Raw genomic sequence first — 18,948 nt, forward strand, 5'->3', positions numbered from 1 at the left:
ATGGGTATCGCACCTGGGAGGGTTGTGTCTTTTTTTGCATGGATGTTAAGTGGAAGGAAAGCCGACTTCGGCCAATTTATTTTAAATCCCGATAAATCTCCAAAGTTCTCTATCAACTTGAGTAGATGAGGCAATGTGGTGTTGGGGCTTTGCATGAACAATATTATGTCGTCCGCATATAAACTAATTTTATGTTGTGTGCCCTTGATTACGATTGGTTCTATGAATTGGGATTGTCTTATATATTGTGCTAAAGGCTCTAATGATAGATCGAATAGTCCGGGACTAAGAGGGCAACCCTGTCTGGCTGAGCGTGATACCGGAAAGATTTCGGAGATGAATGTGCCTGTTGTAATCATGGCCGATGGGTCCTTGTATAATACTTTAATCATATCAATGAATCCTTTTCCTAACCCCATCCTTTCTAATACTGCCCATAGAAACGACCATTCCAGCCTGTCAAATGCTTTCATAGCATCCAGGGATAGCATCGCCTTAGGTGTGGTGTCCTCTTTGTCTGCATCTAGTACGTGCAGTATTCGTCTTATGTTATCATTGATCAGGCGACCTCTTATGAAGCCAGTTTGGTCCGGATGAACTAAAGACGTCATATGCTTTTGCAATCTGATGGCTAATACCTTAGAGTACAGTTTGACATCGGTTCCGAGGAGGCTTAAAGGTCTGTAACTACCGCACTCGGTGGGGTCTTTGTCTTTTTTGAGAAGGACTGAAATGAGTGCGATATTGTGGTGTTTATGGAAGCTCCCCTCCTTGACTGAGTATAAGATCATATTTAGTAATAAGGGTCCAAATATGTCCCAACAAGAAAGGTACATTTCTGATGGGATACCGTCTCTTCCAGGAGCTTTACCATTTTTCATTTCGGATATGGCCTTCTTGAGTTCCTCTAATGTGATCGGTGCTTCTAACTGTTTAGCGTCGTCCTCCGAAAGTTTAGGGAGAATAATTTGATTAAGATATGTGTCCAATTTGTTTTGATCAAAGGTCGTTTCTGAATTATATAAGTCGGAGTAGAATTCTTTGAATGTATCGTTTATTATTTTGGGGTCTGTTACAAGTACTTGTTGTTTTCTAATGGCAGTTATATCTGCAAATTTTGCATTAATTCTTAATCGCATGGCTAATAGGTGACTAGGTTTAGAACCTTGGAAATACTGCTGTTGTCTTGTGCTGCGTATTTGCATTTCCGATTTTTGTCTGTATATTGCATTGATCTCTGTTTTTAGAACGTTAACTTGATTTTCTAGTCTAGTTGAGTTGTTGTATTTTAAAGAATTAAATAACGTTGAGTAAAGCGTTTCCAGTTCAGACAGTTTTGTGCATTGATTTTTGCGCAATATGGAGGAAAATCTATCCGTGAAATCCTTGATCATACCCTTTACCGACATCCCTATTATTCTGGGGTCTTGCACCGCGTTTGCATTCTCCCGTAGGAATACTGTGAGAGCTTCTTTGAGTTGTGTAATGAATTCCTTGTTGTTAAGCAGCATAGTATTAAAACGCCATCTTGGGGCCCGGGAAGATAGTATACCAAATGTTGCTTTTAGGATTAAATAACAGTGATCTGAAAGCGCATTGGGTATCATTTCCACTTCATATTTATCAAATAATCTCGGGGATGCAAAGACATAATCAATTCTGGATAATGTGTTATGTCTCGCCGATCGACAGGAGTACTTTCGGGTCATGGGATTAAGTGAACGCCATAAATCAATTACCCCTGTAGTCTTTGACCAATCTTTTAGTGCTTTAGATGATTTTTTTTGTTCGCTGGAAAAGGCGAGGTAAGATTTGTCCATCCTTGGATTCCAAATGGCATTAAAATCCGCACCTATTATAAATGAGTACTCGGGATAGTTTAACATTTCATCGGTTAGTGAAGTGAAGAAACCCACTTCGTACAAATTTGGGGCATATACCGCTGCCAACGCTATTTTCCTGTTGTTATGTACAATCCTAGCTATAGTTATACGCCCCTCAGCATCCGACCATACCCCTTTTAATTCGATATTTAATTTACGTCTGACGACTATGGCTACACCTCGAGTTCTCGTACCAAAAGAAGAGTGACTAATATTATGGTATGTGTTATCCGCTAACGTATCTATGTCTTCCTCTAAAATGTGCGTTTCGCTTAGTAGAGCCACGTCCACATGTTCTTTTTTCATCAGTGTGAGCACGCTTTTGCGTTTGTGTTGTTTGTTTATCCCACCAGTGTTCCATATCATTATATTCAAACTAGCCATAATCTATGCATGTTTTTGTGTAGTTTTTGGTAATGCTTCTGGAGTGCGAAGCTACAATAGATGTACATCCAATTATTGAGGTCCCGTTGAGAGCCGAGCTTAAAAACATATATATATACAAATAAAAATCCCCTATTTTCCCCTCACCCAGAGAGTCGTACAGGCCTGTGTTCCAAAAACACATCCTCCGCGTATGACTTTCTCCCTTAGTCCACCGGATTGCCCAAACTGAGCATTGTAATCCTAATCTTCCTATGCTAATTGCCATAGGATCTAACATTTTCATTCTAATACAATAGAATGTCGCTTTTGGTCTTGCACCTTCCCTTACTGTAATGAAATATTGTGAAAAATGAAAAAAAAGAGAATAAACTTTCATCGACATATTCATTTGAACCCTCTACTAACATATGTAGGAAACATCAGGAAAAAGGAAAAGATTGTAGAGAAATATTGACACCTTAATGTGAAGAACAATGGAAAAGAACAATGTAAGATAAAAGAAAGAGAAAAAAAATAGAGATAATAAAAAAAAGATAAAGATAAGGAGTGAGAGATAGTATAATACTCAACGTGGAGAAGCCACTAGAACCGAATTGAGTGATTAGATAAAATAGAAAAACAGAGCCTTTTAGAGCTTCAATGTGCCAGTCTCTTCATCAGTGGAGTGATTACTTAAATTGTTAGAATAACCTTGTTGTGTTCATACGTTTAGGTGTGGTTGATTTTTTTTAAGTATTATTAAGGTCTGATTGAAGTTCAAGTTCAAGTTCTTTAATAGTTGTCATACAGAAGTACAGAATACTTTCATACAAAATGCTTCTTACTGTTACGCTCCAGAGACTGTGCTAGACAAGATAGTATCAAATAACATAATAACATAATATAGCATGAATTTAGAAGAAGAAAATGAGGTCACAGTGTTCGGTATAGACATATGTACAATGTTCTGAGTTACCATATAATATACAATACACAATACTATGCAGTGTACTAATGTACAGTACTATCTAGTGCAAAGCAGAAATGGGATGAGGTACAATTTTAGGTACAATTTACAGTAAGGTGTACGAGTTGTAGTGCAATCCTTCATCCATAAATATAAAGTGTGGGGAGTGGGTGCTACAGTGTGTTTGTTTAAAGTGGGTGTGTGCTATAAGTGTGTGGAGTGGGTGCTACAGTGTGTTTGTTTAAAGTGAGTGTGTGCGTGTGGATGTGTGTGCTATGTGCGTTTGGTGGTTGTTGTTGTGTAGTGTTCATTCATTGTTCGTTTAGCAGCCTGATGGCCTGGGGATAGAAGCTTCTTCTGAGTCTTTCTGTGCTCGCCTTGAGACTCCTGTATCGCTTGCCTGACCGCAGCAGTTCAAAGAGGCAGTTGTTCGGGTGACTGGAGTCTTTAATGATTCTCTTAGCCTTGCCCTTGCAACGCTTGTAGTAAATGTTCTGGAGGGTGGGGAGCCCCCCTCCAATTGTGCGTTCGGCTGAACGTGTCACTCTTTGTAGTCTGCTTTGGTCTTGTGCAGTGCTATTCCCAAACCAGGAGGTGATGTTGCCGGTCAAGATGCTCTCTATTGTACATGAGTAGAAGTTCTTAAGGATCTTCTGGCTGACTTGGAACTTCCTTAGGCGCCTGAGGAAGTAGAGGCGTTGTCGTGCCTTCTTCACAACACTGTTAATGTGTGTGGTCCATGTCAAGTCCTCGGATATGTAGGCTCCGAGGTACTTAAAGCTGTTGACTCTCTCAACCGGTGCCCCGTCGATGCTGAGGGGGCTGTAGTCCTTGACCCCCGACCTCCTGAAGTCCACAATCATCTCCTTTGTTTTGCTGACGTTCAGGGAGAGGCTGTTTTCCTGGCACCATCCCGCCAGGACCTTGACCTCTTCCAGGTAGGCCCTCTCGTCGTTGGCAGAGATCAGGCCCACCACCACTGTGTCGTCAGCAAATTTGACGATTGTATTGCTACTCCGCTGAGCCACACAGTCGTGTGTGTACAGGGAGTAGAGGAGGGGACTCAGAACACAGCCCTGGGGGGCCCCTATGTTGAGGGTGATGGATGAGGAGGTGCAGTTGCCTGCTCTCACCACCTGGGGTCTGCCAGTCAGGAAGTCCAAGACCCACTGGCAGAGGTCATAGCCCAAGCCCAGGTCCCTGAGCTTGGCTATGAGTATGGAGGGGACTATGGTATTGAATGCCGAGCTGTAGTCGATGAATAGCATTCTCACATAGTTCCCCTGCCTCTTGTCCAGGTGTGATGCTGCTGTGTGCAGCACATGGGATATGGCGTCCTCCGTGGACCTGTTGGGGCGGTATGCAAATTGCAGGGGGTCCATGTTGATGGGGAGGGAGGAGCAGATGTAGCCCTTTACTAGCTTCTCGAAGCACTTCATGGCTATGGAGGTGAGAGCTACAGGGCGGTAGTCGTTGAGGCAAGCAGGCTTGGATTTTTTGGGTACAGGGATAATAGTGGACTTCTTCAGGCAGGTGGGGATGACAGCCTGTTCTAAGGACAGGTTAAATATGTCAGTGAATACTGGGGCCAGTTGGTCGGCACAGACTTTTAGGACGCGGCCGGGGATGCCGTCTGGACCTGCTGCCTTCCTGATATTCACTTTTTTAAAGGTCCGCCTCACCTCATGCTCTGTTACCCTGAACACTGCGCCTCCATCAGCAGCCGACCCCCCCCCCCCCATTGCCGAGGCTTGTGAGCTGGTGTTGTTATTACCAGCATCAAACCTCGCATAGAAGGTATTGAGGTCATTTGCTAAGGAGATGTCACTGTTCAGTTTGAGGGAGGCGCCTTTGTAGTCTGTCATCATTTTGAGCCCCTGCCACATAGCTCTAGAGTCAGCTTGTTCAAACTGGAGTTCAACTTCAGTCAATTGATTATATGCTATGTTTATACACACCGGATGTTTAATGTTAGAGTTGCAAGCCTTCGTTGTCATGGTGCATTATATTCTAGAAGGTTGTAGAATACACTAGTACTAATAGACTGTTGTTGTGTTCCAGAATGATCTAAGTGACCCAGGGCAGTCGAGCGATAAACCCAGAATATTCCAGATTGTTCTTATTGCCAATGATATGTTCTTGTCTCCCCGGAGACCAGAGGTCTGAAATTATAATGTATTACGAATCGTATTATGCACAATACGCATTGGTGTAGACGGCCTGCATATCATCTGCTACTTTTGATGAACACAATAAAAGTCATTCTAATACTGATATACACAGAGAAAGAGGGAGATGAATCGGCTTATCTGTTTTCAGACAGTGTCGTTCTGCCTTGGGGGATCTGCTCCATATCGATTCCAATAATCCTCAGCCTCTTTAGGTGTGTGTAATCCAATCCTATGGCCGTCCCTGCCCACGATCGATAACAGCGCCGGGTATGTTAGCCTTGGTCTGAGGCCAGACTTGAACAGTTTTTGCATCACCTCCTTGTATGGTAGACGTCGAGCGATGGCGTCTTTGCTTAGATCCTCGTAGAAAAATATTGAATGATCACCATGTTTCAGCTTCCCACGTTGGATGCGAGCAATTTTGATGATGTCATCTCTTATTGATGTCTTCCGCAGAGTAACAATGATGACTCTTGGCCCGTTGTTTCTTTGCTCCCGAGAACCGATTCTGTAAGCTTGGTCCACTTTCGGTACTGTGTTTAGACCCAAAATCACTGATAGCACTGTTGGAAAGTTGTCGTCTGCGCAATTGACTGCTTCATCAAGTCCTACAATGCGGATGTTATTTCGCCTGTGGTAGCGTTGGGTTTCGAGTAGCCTCTCCATCGCTTCATCTTTAACCTCTTGTATTTTCCTCTGGCATGCTTCTTCCACCCTTTCTATCTCTTTTGTCACCTCTGTCATGCCAATGCAGATGGTGTTCTCGTTCACTTTGACTGCCTGTGTAATATCTGTCACCGTATTCTCCACTGTCGTGATTCGCTCAGACTGTACAGCTACCGCTTTCTTAACTTCTTCTAATTTAGCATCGATGTGTTCGAGTTTAGCATCGATGTGTGCTTTGAATTCATCTTTGAGTTCCTCGATGTGTAATCTGAAAGCGACCATCTGTTCTTTCATCAGGTTAGTCAATGAGTTGAAATCGGGTGGTGTGATTGTACTGCTTGTGTCAGTTGGTGGTATAGGTGCAGTGACGATGCCGATGGATTTGTCTGCTATTATCTTCTCAAAATCAACTGCTATATCACTCACGGAGCTTGTTCCTGTCGCTCCTGTTATGTTGACAACTATTGTCTCCCTGTCGGGGACAATAGTTGATGGTCTCGGTGTATTCTCCTCTTTATTCTCCTCGTCGGGGCTTGTCGCCAACAGATCTGTATCCGCGTCGCCTTGAACGTTTCTTCTTGATCGTGTTGTTGCCGTTTCTTGTTTCATTCCCGTCCTTTCCTTATCCTTAACCATGTTGTCTTTTGCTATAGTTAGTAGATGGTCTTATCAATACATACGATGTGGTCTAATCTCTTTTGGTATTGTCCAAATATGGTTTTTAAACAAAATTAACGTTGACGGGAGCGGAGCTATTGCCAAATGCGTGCGCTACATATTGCGCTAAACCGGAAGTCCCGGTTTTTATAAATTTCTTTATTACAGGAAAAGTAAGTTGTACACTTACAATTGGCAAAAACATCATTCATTTTCCATTTTCTTCTCTTTTCTTCCCCTTTCATTTCCCCTTCCCCTCCCTCATACCCACCCCATCCCCCCCACACCGGAGTTGTTGAAAACACATCTGCAAAACATCCAAACATACAGCATAGATGCTATTGGGAAAGAAAAACAAAAAAACAATAATAATATCAATCAGACCCATCTGTATTATGCACAAACATTTAGATAAAAAGAAGTAAAGAAGGAACTAAAAACACAGAAAGAAAACTCTCCAGCACGGCTGTGGCTGTGGAAGAAAGTCATCAATGAGATTATTTCGTTCCTTCCCTCACCCCTGTATTGTGGTAATTCTTGGGTAGTTTGACCTTCTGCAGCTGCGTCTCCCGTTCCCCTCTCCCTCCCCCAGTTACCCACCCAGCCCCCGGGGGTCTCATTCACACCCATACATACCAGGACAGGGAAGGGGGGGGGGGGGGGAACGGGAGACGCAGCTGCAGAAGGTCAAACTACCCAAGAATTACCACAATACAGGGGTGAGGGAAGGAACGAAATAATCTCATTGATGACTTTCTTCCACAGCCACAGCCGTGCTGGAGAGTTTTCTTTCTGTGTTTTTAGTTCCTTCTTTACTTCTTTTTATCTAAATGTTTGTGCATAATACAGATGGGTCTGATTGATATTATTATTGTTTTTTTGTTTTTCTTTCCCAATAGCATCTATGCTGTATGTTTGATGTTTTGCAAAGCTCTATCCTTTCTAAGTCTCTTCATTGATAGTCAGGGTATCGATGTGTTGCAGAAATGGTTGCCAGGTCACATGGAATGTTTCAAGGGAGCCCTTTAGGGAGAATCTGATTCGCTCAAGCTTAACGCAATGTAGTATCTCATGTATCCATCTGTTGTGAGTAGGTGGGGAAGGGTGTATCCATTTAAAGAGAATAAGTCTCCTAGCGAGGAGGGTAGTGAACGCCACAACTCGTTTTGCAGCCCTAGATGCAATCGTAGGGGTATTCGGGATACCGAAAAAGGCAGTGAGTGGATCAGGGTCTAACGTCACGCCCAGGACCCTACTTAGTGTATCAAATATTGCAGTCCAAAACTCTGTGAGTTTGGGGCACGTCCAAAACATGTGCATATAATCGGCTGGAGATTGTTTACATCTATTACACGCATCCGTTCTATCCGGGTATATCTTTGCTAACCTCGCATTGGTGTAGTGAACCCTATGCAGGATCCTACACAGCAGCAAACTGTGTCTTGCACATATAGAGGAAGTGTGTACAAGGTCTAATATATGATCCCATTGTTCATCTGTAATGATAATTCCCAGATCTTCGTCCCATTTGGCTTTTAGGGAGTCTAAGCAAGTTGGGTTCATCCAAAATATTTTATCATATAAAATTGAGACGAGCCCTTTCCGCCCGGTACCGAGCGATAGGAGAGGGTCAGTCCTAGAGTCTGGAGGACGGCCAGGGAATTGTGGGAATTGGTTCTGAACAAAATGCCTGATCTGAAAAAAACGGAAAAGGTGAGAATTTGGGAGAGCGAATTTTTTTGATAGTTCTGCAAACGACGAGAACACACCTCCGGAGTAGAGGTCATTAATGGTTAGCAAACCTTTGTTTGCCCAGCTTCTGAATACAGGATCAGAACAGGACGGTAAGAATAGGTGATTACGAGAGATTGGAGCTAGCCCCGATGGAGCGTGTAGGCCAAATTGTTTCCTAAACTGATTCCAGATTTTCAAAGTATCCGTCACAATTTGGTTCCGAGCCACCTGTTTAATAGGGATCGAAATGGGTAGTTGAGATGTTGCCACAGACCAGAGTGAGTACTTTGAAGAGGAGACTTCCATCCGAGCCCATTGGGGTTGGTCTTCTTCCTCCCTCCTGGTCCTCCAGTAAAGGAGTTTGTTTATATTACATGCCCAATAGTAATAGCGAAGATTGGGCAAAGCCAAACCCCCTTCCGATTTAGGAAGTTGCATGATCGTCCTCTTAATACGTGCTCTTTTGTTACCCCACAGGAATGAACCTATAAGTTGATCAATTGAAGTGAAAAAGGCTTTATTAATAAATATTGGTATATGCTGAAAAGCATATAGAAATCGGGGTAAGACCACCATCTTTATCAGGTTAACCCTTCCCAGAAGCGAGAGCGGGAGAGAGGACCATCTCGTCAGATCTAGCTTAAAGCGATCCAGCAGAGGACGGACATTTTTTGCGAAGAGCTCTGTCGGTGATTTGGCCATAAAAATCCCTAGATATGTGAATCCTTCCGTGGCCCTTTTAAAGGGGGAAAGCGATTGAGGAAGCCGTTCCGCAGATGCATTAACAGGTAAATATTCACTTTTCTGGAGATTAAGTTTGTATCCAGAGAGCTGCCTATGTTGTTCTAGAATATCCAGGATAACAGGGATGGACGATGACGGATTGGAGACATAAAGTAGGAGATCGTCGGCATACAATGAGAGTTTATGAACCAGGCCGAACCTCTCAATCCCCTCAAATCTGTCCTCACTGCGAAGCCATATGGCTAAAGGTTCTGCGGCAAGCGCGTAGAGCAAGGGAGAAAGCGGGCATCATTGACGAGTGCCGCGATAAAGCGCAAACTGGCCCGACTTGGTACCATTCACATTAACCGAGGCCACTGGGGACGAGTATAGGAGTTTTATCCATGAAATAAAACCCGGTCCCAAACCGAATTTCTCAAGTGTATGGAACAGGTACCTCCATTCCACTCTGTCAAACGCTTTCTCAGCATCCAGGGAGAGTACCATTTCTGGCGCGCCGGTCGTGATTGTGAAAAGGATATTTAACAGCCTCCTGGTGTTAAAGAAGGATTGCCTATCCATGATGAAACCTGTCTGATCCGGGTCTATCAGGAACGGGACCACCTTCTGAAGACGGCATGAAAGGACCTTAGCCAATATTTTACAATCCACATTAAGGAGGGAGATTGGTCTGTAACTGCTACAAAGGAGAGGGTCTTTACCTTTTTTGAGCAACAGGGACAGTGACGCCTCTGATAGCGTTGGCGGCATTTGGCCCTTTAGAAGGGAGTCATTATATACTCTCAGTAGAAAAGGAGCAACCAACACGGAGTACGTTTTATAAAATTCTGTAGTATAACCATCTGGCCCGGGCGATTTGCCACTTTGTAAAGATTTGATTGCCTCAGTCACTTCAGAGATGGTTATAGGCATGCCTAACTCTTCAGCTTCCGCTTTATTCGCCTGAGGGTATTTGAGAGACTTGGGGGGGTTTGGGCGATCCCAGTCCTGCTGGGAGGACTCCGACGTGTAAAGTTTGGAATAGTAGTCAGAGAAAATTTCAGAAATTTCCGTAGGGTCTGTTGTAGTGACACCTAATTGGGATTTTATCCTGGGAATCAGTCTAGAGGCACTCACCACGCGTGCTTGGTACGCAAGTAATTTTCCGGCCTTATCCCCCTGCTCGAAAAAACGCTGCTTGGTGTGCAGGAGTAGTCTCTCGATCTTACTAGTTGAGAGCAAATCATATTGTGATTGGAGCTGGAGTCGTTTCTTATATAGAGCAGGAGTTGGTTTAGATGAATACTGGATGTCCAATCGTTTAATCTCATCTGATATACCCGTTAATTTGGATTGTTCCTGCTTCCCAAAATGAGAGGTAAAGGAGATGGCCTGTCCGTGGAGATATGCCTTAAAGTAGGGATGCACCGATATGAAAATTGGCCGCCGATACCGATTGTTCAACTAACACTATCGGCCGATACCGATACCGATATTTGTATATTTGTATATAAGTATTTGTAATTTCTTTTTAATTTCTTTTTTTAAATAAAAAAAAAAAAAAAAAAATTTAATGATGAAACTACTGTATATTTGTATGTGTATGTTTGTATTTGTAGGCCTCTTTACTTACTTAAAAAAAGGAAACATCAAGAAATATGTTTATGGTATCACTATCTCTCTCCCAGTATCGTCTTGCGGCCTGCAGAGGGATACTATTTTCTCAACCAGAGCTTTTAACCAATGCAATGGAACCATTCTTGCGGCCTGCAGCGGGATACTATTCTCTCAACCAGAGCTTTCAACCAATGCAATGGAACCATTTTGATTGACAGTCGATTCGGCCAATTACGCCACACCGCTAGCACCCACCTCCTGCTGTCCTTACCACCAATCGGCAAGCGTTTATTCATTTTTCTACTTTCGGGGCTTGCCGCCATTGTTCTGTTTGCGAGAGCAGAACACACTTAACGTAGCTACGTTAGCTGCCCGGCCCGCCGACCGGCGCTCCACAGCATGACCAAATGAGACATAATGATTTTACTGCAACAAATGTTATAATAAAACAAAGCCTTTCTATACATTTGTCTGGTTGAAAACTTTATTAACAGATTGCAGAATGTGTAGTTGGGTACGGAATGAGCAACGGAATGGAACCTAGCTATGAACGGACTAACGGAGTAATGCCTTGTTTACTGCTATCTTCGGGTAAATAATATGCTTGTTATTGAACGTGTAACACTAACTATATAACGTTAATGCCACAAAACGAATGTTTGTGTCATTTTAACAGCAGATACTTTCTTAAATGCCATCTTCCCGAGAGAGGGTGTTGACGGGGAGTTGTGTTATTAATAGCATTGAACAGCTAACCGAAAGCTAGCGTTAACTATTGTTAAAGATTTAGCCATAACGTTACCTTGGCTAAAGTTGGGGCTATTCATAATGCAGCAATAATGGCTGCAGACCTGCAAGCAAAGTACAGCAAGTTGGCAAAGGAGTATTCCAACGCAAATCACATTTTCACCAGTAACGTTAGTCTTGCATCTCCCGGTAGCTAATGAACGGACTCGGAGTAATGCCTTGCTGCTATGGGTAATAATAATATGCTGATGTTATTGTCCGTGTAACACTAACTATATAACGTTAATGCCACAAAACGAATGTTTGTGTCATTTTAACAGCAGATACTTTCTTAAATGCCATCTTCCCGAGAGAGGGTGTTGACGGGGAGTTGTGTTATTAATAGCATTGAACAGCTAACCGAAAGCTAGCGTTAACTATTGTTAAAGATTTAGCCATAACGTTACCTTGGCTAAAGTTGGGGCTATTCATAATGCAGCAATAATGGCTGCAGACCTGCAAGCAAAGTACAGCAAGTTGGCAAAGGAGTATTCCAACGCAAATCACATTTTCACCAGTAACGTTAGTCTTGCATCTCCCGGTAGCTAATGAACGGACTCGGAGTAATGCCTTGCTGCTATGGGTAATAATAATATGCTGATGTTATTGTCCGTGTAACACTAACTATATAACGTTAATGCCACAAAACGAATGCCTTGTTAATCATAAGTAGTTACTTTGATGCAGTAGCTTGTGTGTGTGTGTGTGGGGGACGGCGGGCGTTGTGCAGGTAGGTCGCGAGTGAACTTTTTTTTTTTTGCCTTTTGACGCTACACAAATTGATGGGTATTTATCGGCGACTGCTATCGGCACATTTGAGCTTATCGGCCGATAGGCCGATAGCAGTCAACAAGGCACTTATCGGCCGATACCGATACCCGACCGATATATCGGTGCACCCCTACCTTAAAGGCCTACCAGAGCATGTCACTGCTAACTTCAGGTGTGTCGTTTATCTCAAAGAAGATTTTTATTTGTGCATGAATAAAATCCTTAAATTCAGGTTCAGATAATAAGTGGGAATTGAATCTCCAAAATTTAGAGGGTGTTCTACCCTGGGGGAAGTAAATTTCAACGGATGTCGGGGCATGATCTAAAGAAACTTGAAACTTGAACTTGAATGATCGGAAATGACTATACTATGGTACTTAGTAGAGACTACATTATGTAGTAGTTTTTCATCTAGTAAAAAGAAGTCTATCCTCGAATACGTGTGGTGGACATGGGAGAAGGAGAAAAGTTTATCGGTAGGAAATTTTGCTCTCCAGGGGTCTATAAGGCCAAGCTGTTCGATATGAAATTTTAGGATGCTCGCCGCTTTGGAGATGGTAGTACGTCTATCCGAAGACCTATCCAGTTCCATGTTTTGGACCTGGTTAAAGTCTCCTCCGATAATTATGTGATGATCATTAAGGTTAGGTATCGAGGAAAATAAATTAGATACAAATTTATCATTGTCCCAATTCGGTGCATATATTGAGGCCAAAACCACCGGAATGTTCTGCAGCTTGCCCGACACTATAACATATCGTCCGTCAGGATCAGTTAAAATGGTGGAAGGCTCGAAGGGTACATCCCTATGTATAATAATTGCAGCTCCCCTGGCTTTTGCTGAGAATTTAGAATGAAAAACGTGTCCCATCCATGCTCTCTTAATGCGGGGGATATCTGAGGTGCAGATGTGTCTCTTGTAAAAAACAAAGGTCACCCTTGAGGTGTCGTAGATGGTTAAGTACCTTGTTAGCCTTGATAGAGTTGTTCATCCCTTTGACATTCCATGAGACGAAACGGATGTTCCTGCCCGTCACTGCCATGTTCTGTTAAGTATATACATACCTGAGTCGAACAGATAAAACATTGGAAGAGAGGAAAAAGGTAGAGGGGGATAGAGAAAAGGGGAGGGGAGGGGGTTGATGCACACACATACAACCATACACAAACATACACAAACATACTCACCGGGGGTACATCCCTTGGTCCCTAAGGGAATAGCAACAGCTTCTGTACCTCTCCGGATACATTCCTTCCAGTGGAGACTCCATCCTCACTCCCCTTTTCCCCCTCTCTCCCGTCAATTTCGAACAGCCTCCAATAATGTTACGGATAAACCTTTAAATTTGAGTTAAAAGAACATTCGAACAGCCAAAGAAATAAGAAATAAAAACAAAAACAAAAAACGGGATGCTTAAATTCAAAAATTAAAGATTGGGATAACAATGAAAGATATTTGCAACACAACTCTGGGCTCATCCATTAGAGCATGGGCATAAAAGCGCTACCAATGACTCCCAATAAGAAGTGTGACCCATAGAAAGTAGAGAGTGAACAAGTAAACCGAGGTGTTCCAGTGTGTGTAGGTCAGCCTATAATTCAGTGGACCTGGGCAAAGCCCGCCTCCAGCCTACAACAGCTCGGGGAGAGTGTCTTTAGCCCCTGCTACCAGGCCCACTAGGGATAGGGTAGCTGTGCCATGCTCCTCCTCCTGGACCTCTCTGCCGCATTCGACACGGTCGACCACTCCACCCTGGTCGATCGTCTCGAACACAGGCTAGGTATTGGGGGGTCTGCCCTAAACTGGTTCGCATCCTACTTGAGCGTCCGCTCCTTTTCGGTCAGTTTGGGTGGACACTCCTCCCCCACAGCTAGTCTACCGTATGGGGTCCCCCAAGGTTCCATCCTGGCCCCCATACTCTTCTCCATCTACATGCTCCCTCTGGCCGAAATCATCCAGAAACACAACATTTCATATCACTTTTATGCCGATGACTCCCAAATCTAATATGCATTATATGTCCAGTGATACAGGTATAAAGACACTATGGTCAGGCACTCTACTACTGGCCCCTGATCAGCTAACACTGGAGCGGTTAAAGCTGAGGTGCCTTGCTCAAGGGCACAGCTAGCAGGCACGTGCACACATAGAGCCCAACGGGTGCACAGGCACCAGCCCTCACCTGCCCCAAAACAGATCAACAGCGACTGCCTTAATGAATATTATTGAAGAAATAACAACAGCAACAGATAAAAGGAAATTAACAATAGGGGTGTTTATTGATTTAAAAAAGGCATTTGATACCTTAGATCATAATATTCTAATTTCTAAATTACGTTCATATGGTGTGAGAGGAATGGTTCTTGAATGGTTGAGTAGTTATCTCCACAATAGGCAACAATATGTGCAGTTGGCAGATGTCAAATCTGAGCTCATGAAGATTGAATGTGGGGTACCGCAAGGTTCGGTTTTGGGGCCCAAACTCTTTCTTTTATATATTAATGATATTTGTGATGTTTCAAAACTATTACAGTTTGTCTTGTTTGCTGATGATACAACTTTTTTTTGTTCTGGAAATAATTTAAAGGAACTAGCTGAATATATTGTGTATGAAATGACAAAGCTAAAGAAATGGTTTGATGTAAATAAGCTATCACTGAATCTGAAAAAAACTAAATTTATGATTTTTGGCAATCGAAAACTAGATGAAAATATAGTACTGACCACCAGCTGATATAGAGAGAGTTAATGAATTTCGTTTTCTTGGTGTGATTATGGATGATAAATTAACATGGAAATCGCACATAGCACACGTTAAAAAAAAGATGTCCAAGAGTATTTTTGTTATGAATAAAGTAAAGGATGTGTTAGAGTATGAGGCAATGAGAACACTCTACTGCTCACTCATCTCACCTTATATCAGTTATTGTGTTGAAGTATGGGGGAATACTTATGGGACAAATATAAAACCATTATATATACTACAGAAGAGGGCTGTACGAATCACACATAAAGTGAGTTATCGAGAACACACAAATATATTATTTATTAAATCTAGAATAATTAAACTTGAAGACATGGTTAAGTTTCAAACAATGTTAATTATGTTTAGGGCAAGAAATAATACACTGCCAGAAAAACTACAAAATCTTTTTCATTTAGAAAGTGAGTTTAGTAGGAGAAAATACAATTTTAAACATCAGTTTGCACGTACCACACTTAAACAGATGTGTCCTTCAGTTATTGGTGTAAAGTTATGGAATTCTCTCCATAGCGAGCTTAAGGGATGTAACAGTGTTTATCAATTCAAAAAAATGTATAAAAAAAAAATATTTAGTCAGTATGAAAATCAAACTGTGATCTGAATAGTGAGATTTTTTTTTTTTTTTTTTTTTTTTTTTTTTATTCTTTATCATTATTATTATTATTTAAATGTTTCTTGTTTAACTGTGGATTGTGTTTCTTTTATAATGGTATAAATTATTATTTGTGTAAATAAGGTTATACGCCGACCATTAAGAAAATACATGTTAGTTTAGGAATAAGGGGCAGGTAATTATAAGATTTATTCTTCTTCCTGCTCCTTTTGTCCATGGAATGGCTATTTATGATTTTTTAATGAAGAAACTATGATTGTATTATTCCATGTGGCAAATAAAAACTCTGAACTGAACTGAACTGAACTTTTGTGCCTCATAAAAAAGTGCCCTTTTTATGCCAATTATTTTTACCATATTTTCTTTTTTTACCTCCATATAGAGAGAGTGATCTGCAATCTGCTTGGGTTGGGGGTGCAATTCCTAACAGGCTCAACCATATGGATAAAAGTTCCCATATTATGTGCATTACACAAACTAAAAACAGATATTACATTATACATTACACAAACTAAAAACAGATATTACATTACATTACACAAACTAAAAACCGATATTGTCTGAATTACTAGAAGAAAGAAATGCACCACCTTTGGCTCATAGTAATTTATAAATTTCTTAGGATTTCTTTTGGTCTAATAAATGTTTAAGGTTCTTAGATGGATCCCCTGCTACCTCCTCCTACTCTTCCTCCTCCTCCTACTCTTCCTCATCTTCCTCCTCATCTTCTTCCTCCTCATCCTCATCTTCCTCTTCCTCATCTTCCTCCTCCTCTTCCTCCTCTTCCTCCTCCTCCTCCTCTTCCTCATCTTCCTCCTCCTCTTCCTCCTCCTCCTCTTCCTCCTCCTGCTCCTGCTCCTGTTCCTACTCTTCCTCATCTTCCTCCTCCTCCTCCTGCTCCTGCTCCTACTCTTCCCTTTTTTTATATATTTTTATTTCATTTTTTGGAAGAAAAGGCACATGTACAGGCATACAATGCACATAAAACATAAATTTAAATTATTTGCAAATTACATGCATTGGCTACCCCCTAACCCCTGCACCAACCACCGTTGACAAAAAATAAATAAAATAAAATAAAATAATAATAATAATAATAATAATAATAATAATAATAATAATAATAATAATAATAATAATAATAATAATAATAATAATAATAATAATAATAATAATAATAATAATAATAATAATAATAATAATAATAATAATAATAATAATAATAATAATAATAATAATAATAATAATAATAATAATAATAATAATAATAGTAACCGCCCCCCCCCAACCCACCCCGTCATAGGCCTGAGAAGAAAATGAATTGAACAAAAATGTCAACAAAGACCAAGAAAATAAAAAATAAAAGGAATTATACAGATATAATTAGTTATGTCCTGCTAGCTATATAGTGAAGGTCCTAACTTGATAGAGAATATGGTTCCAGCTATCTATTGTTTGATAGCTTGCACCATTTAATCTAGCTGTAGAAAGCTCCATTGTTACAACATCAGCTAATAACTGTTTCCAGTGATTAAAGGGCAGAGAGTGTGGAGCTTGCTGCTCCTACTCTTCCTCATCTTTTTCCTCCTCCTCCTCCTCTTCCTCTTCCTCTTCCTCCTCCTCCTCCTCCTCCTCCTCCTCCTCCTCCTCCTCCTCCTCCTCCTCCTCTTCCTCCTCCTCCTCCTCCTCTTCCTCCTCCTCCTGCTCCTAATTCTCCTCCTCCTCTTCCTGCTCCTCCTCCTCCTCCTGCTCCTCCTCTTCCTGCTCCTCCTCATCCTCCTCCTCCTCCTGCTCCTCCTCCTCTTCCTCTTCCTCCTGCTCCTCCTCTTCCTCCTCCTGCTCCTCCTCTTCCTGCTCCTCCTCCTCCTCCTCCTCCTCCTCCTCCTCCTCCTCCTCCTTTTCCTCCTCCACCTCCTGCTCCTCCTCCTCCTCCTGCTCCTCCTCTTCCTGCTCCTCCTCATCCTCCTCCTCCTCCTGCTCCTCCTCCTCTTCCTCTTCCTCCTGCTCCTCCTCTTCCTCCTCCTGCTCCTCCTCTTCCTGCTCCTCCTCCTCCTCCTCCTCCTCCTCCTCCTTTTCCTCCTCCACCTCCTGCTCCTCCTCTTCCTCCTCCTGCTCCTCCTCTTCCTGCTCCTCCTCATCCTCCTCCTCCTCCTCCTGCTCCTACTCTTCCTCATCTTCCTCCTCCTGCTCCTCCTCCTCCTCCTTCTCCTCCTCCTCATTCTCCTCCTCCTCCTCATTATCCTCCTCCTCCTCCTCTTCCTCCTCCTCCTCCTACTCCTCCTCTTTCTGCTCCTCCTCCTCCTCCTCCTGCTCCTCCTCCTCATTCTCCTCCTCCTCCTCTTCTTCCTCCTCTTCCTCCTCCTCCTGCTCCTCCTCTTCCTGCTCCTCCTCCTCCTCAGCCTGCTCCTCCTCCTCCTCCTGCTCCTCCTCCTCCTCCTGCTCCTCCTGCTCCTCTTCCTGCTCCTCTTCTTCCTCCTCCTCCTCCTCCTCCTCCTCCTCCTCCTCTCCTCCTCCACGGGGAGCAGCATACTGGCTCATGTAAAATGGCAGGCCATGCATTATGCAGCAGCTTAGGCCATAGCGCCGGATCTCCATGTCCTCGGCTACAGTCCACTTGTCGCTGCTCTGGTTGTAGTGCTCCACCTTGGAGAGGACGGTGGAGCCATTGTAGCCTCCGACCACGAAGAGGAGGTCGTCCAGCACCGCGATGCCAAAGTCTCTGCGGGGGGTGAGCATGTCGGGCAGGGCGCTCCAGCAGTCAGTCAAGGGGCTGTAGGCCTCTGCACTACGCAGGTCGTTTATACTGTCCCACCCTCCCACCTGAGGACAGGACACATGAGAGGAATGTTTTAGTGTGTGGCTCAGGCAGGCAGACACTGTATTAATCCAATATTTAGGGAAATGAGGGCATCACAGCAGCATTGCAAGTCAAATGATACATATCTATAGAAATATCTAGTATAAAGCATTTGTCTCCGTGTGCACCTACCGCATAGACTTGTCCTCCGTATGCAGCGACTCCCACTCCGGCACGCCTGCTGCTCATGGGGGCGATCAGGGTCCACTGGTCGGTGTCTGGGCTGTAGCACTCAGCTGTGAGCAGATACTCTATCATGTTGCTGCCACCACAGATGTAAACCTGTAATAAGAAAGAATATTCTAATTTAGTTTATATATTCCATTTTATTTCATTCTACTTTAATTGTCTGTTAATGTTGATGCACCAAAG

The sequence above is a fragment of the Notolepis coatsorum genome (genome assembly GCF_963971535.1).
Source record: "Notolepis coatsorum genome assembly, chromosome: 9".
Lineage (NCBI taxonomy): Eukaryota > Metazoa > Chordata > Actinopteri > Aulopiformes > Paralepididae > Notolepis > Notolepis coatsorum.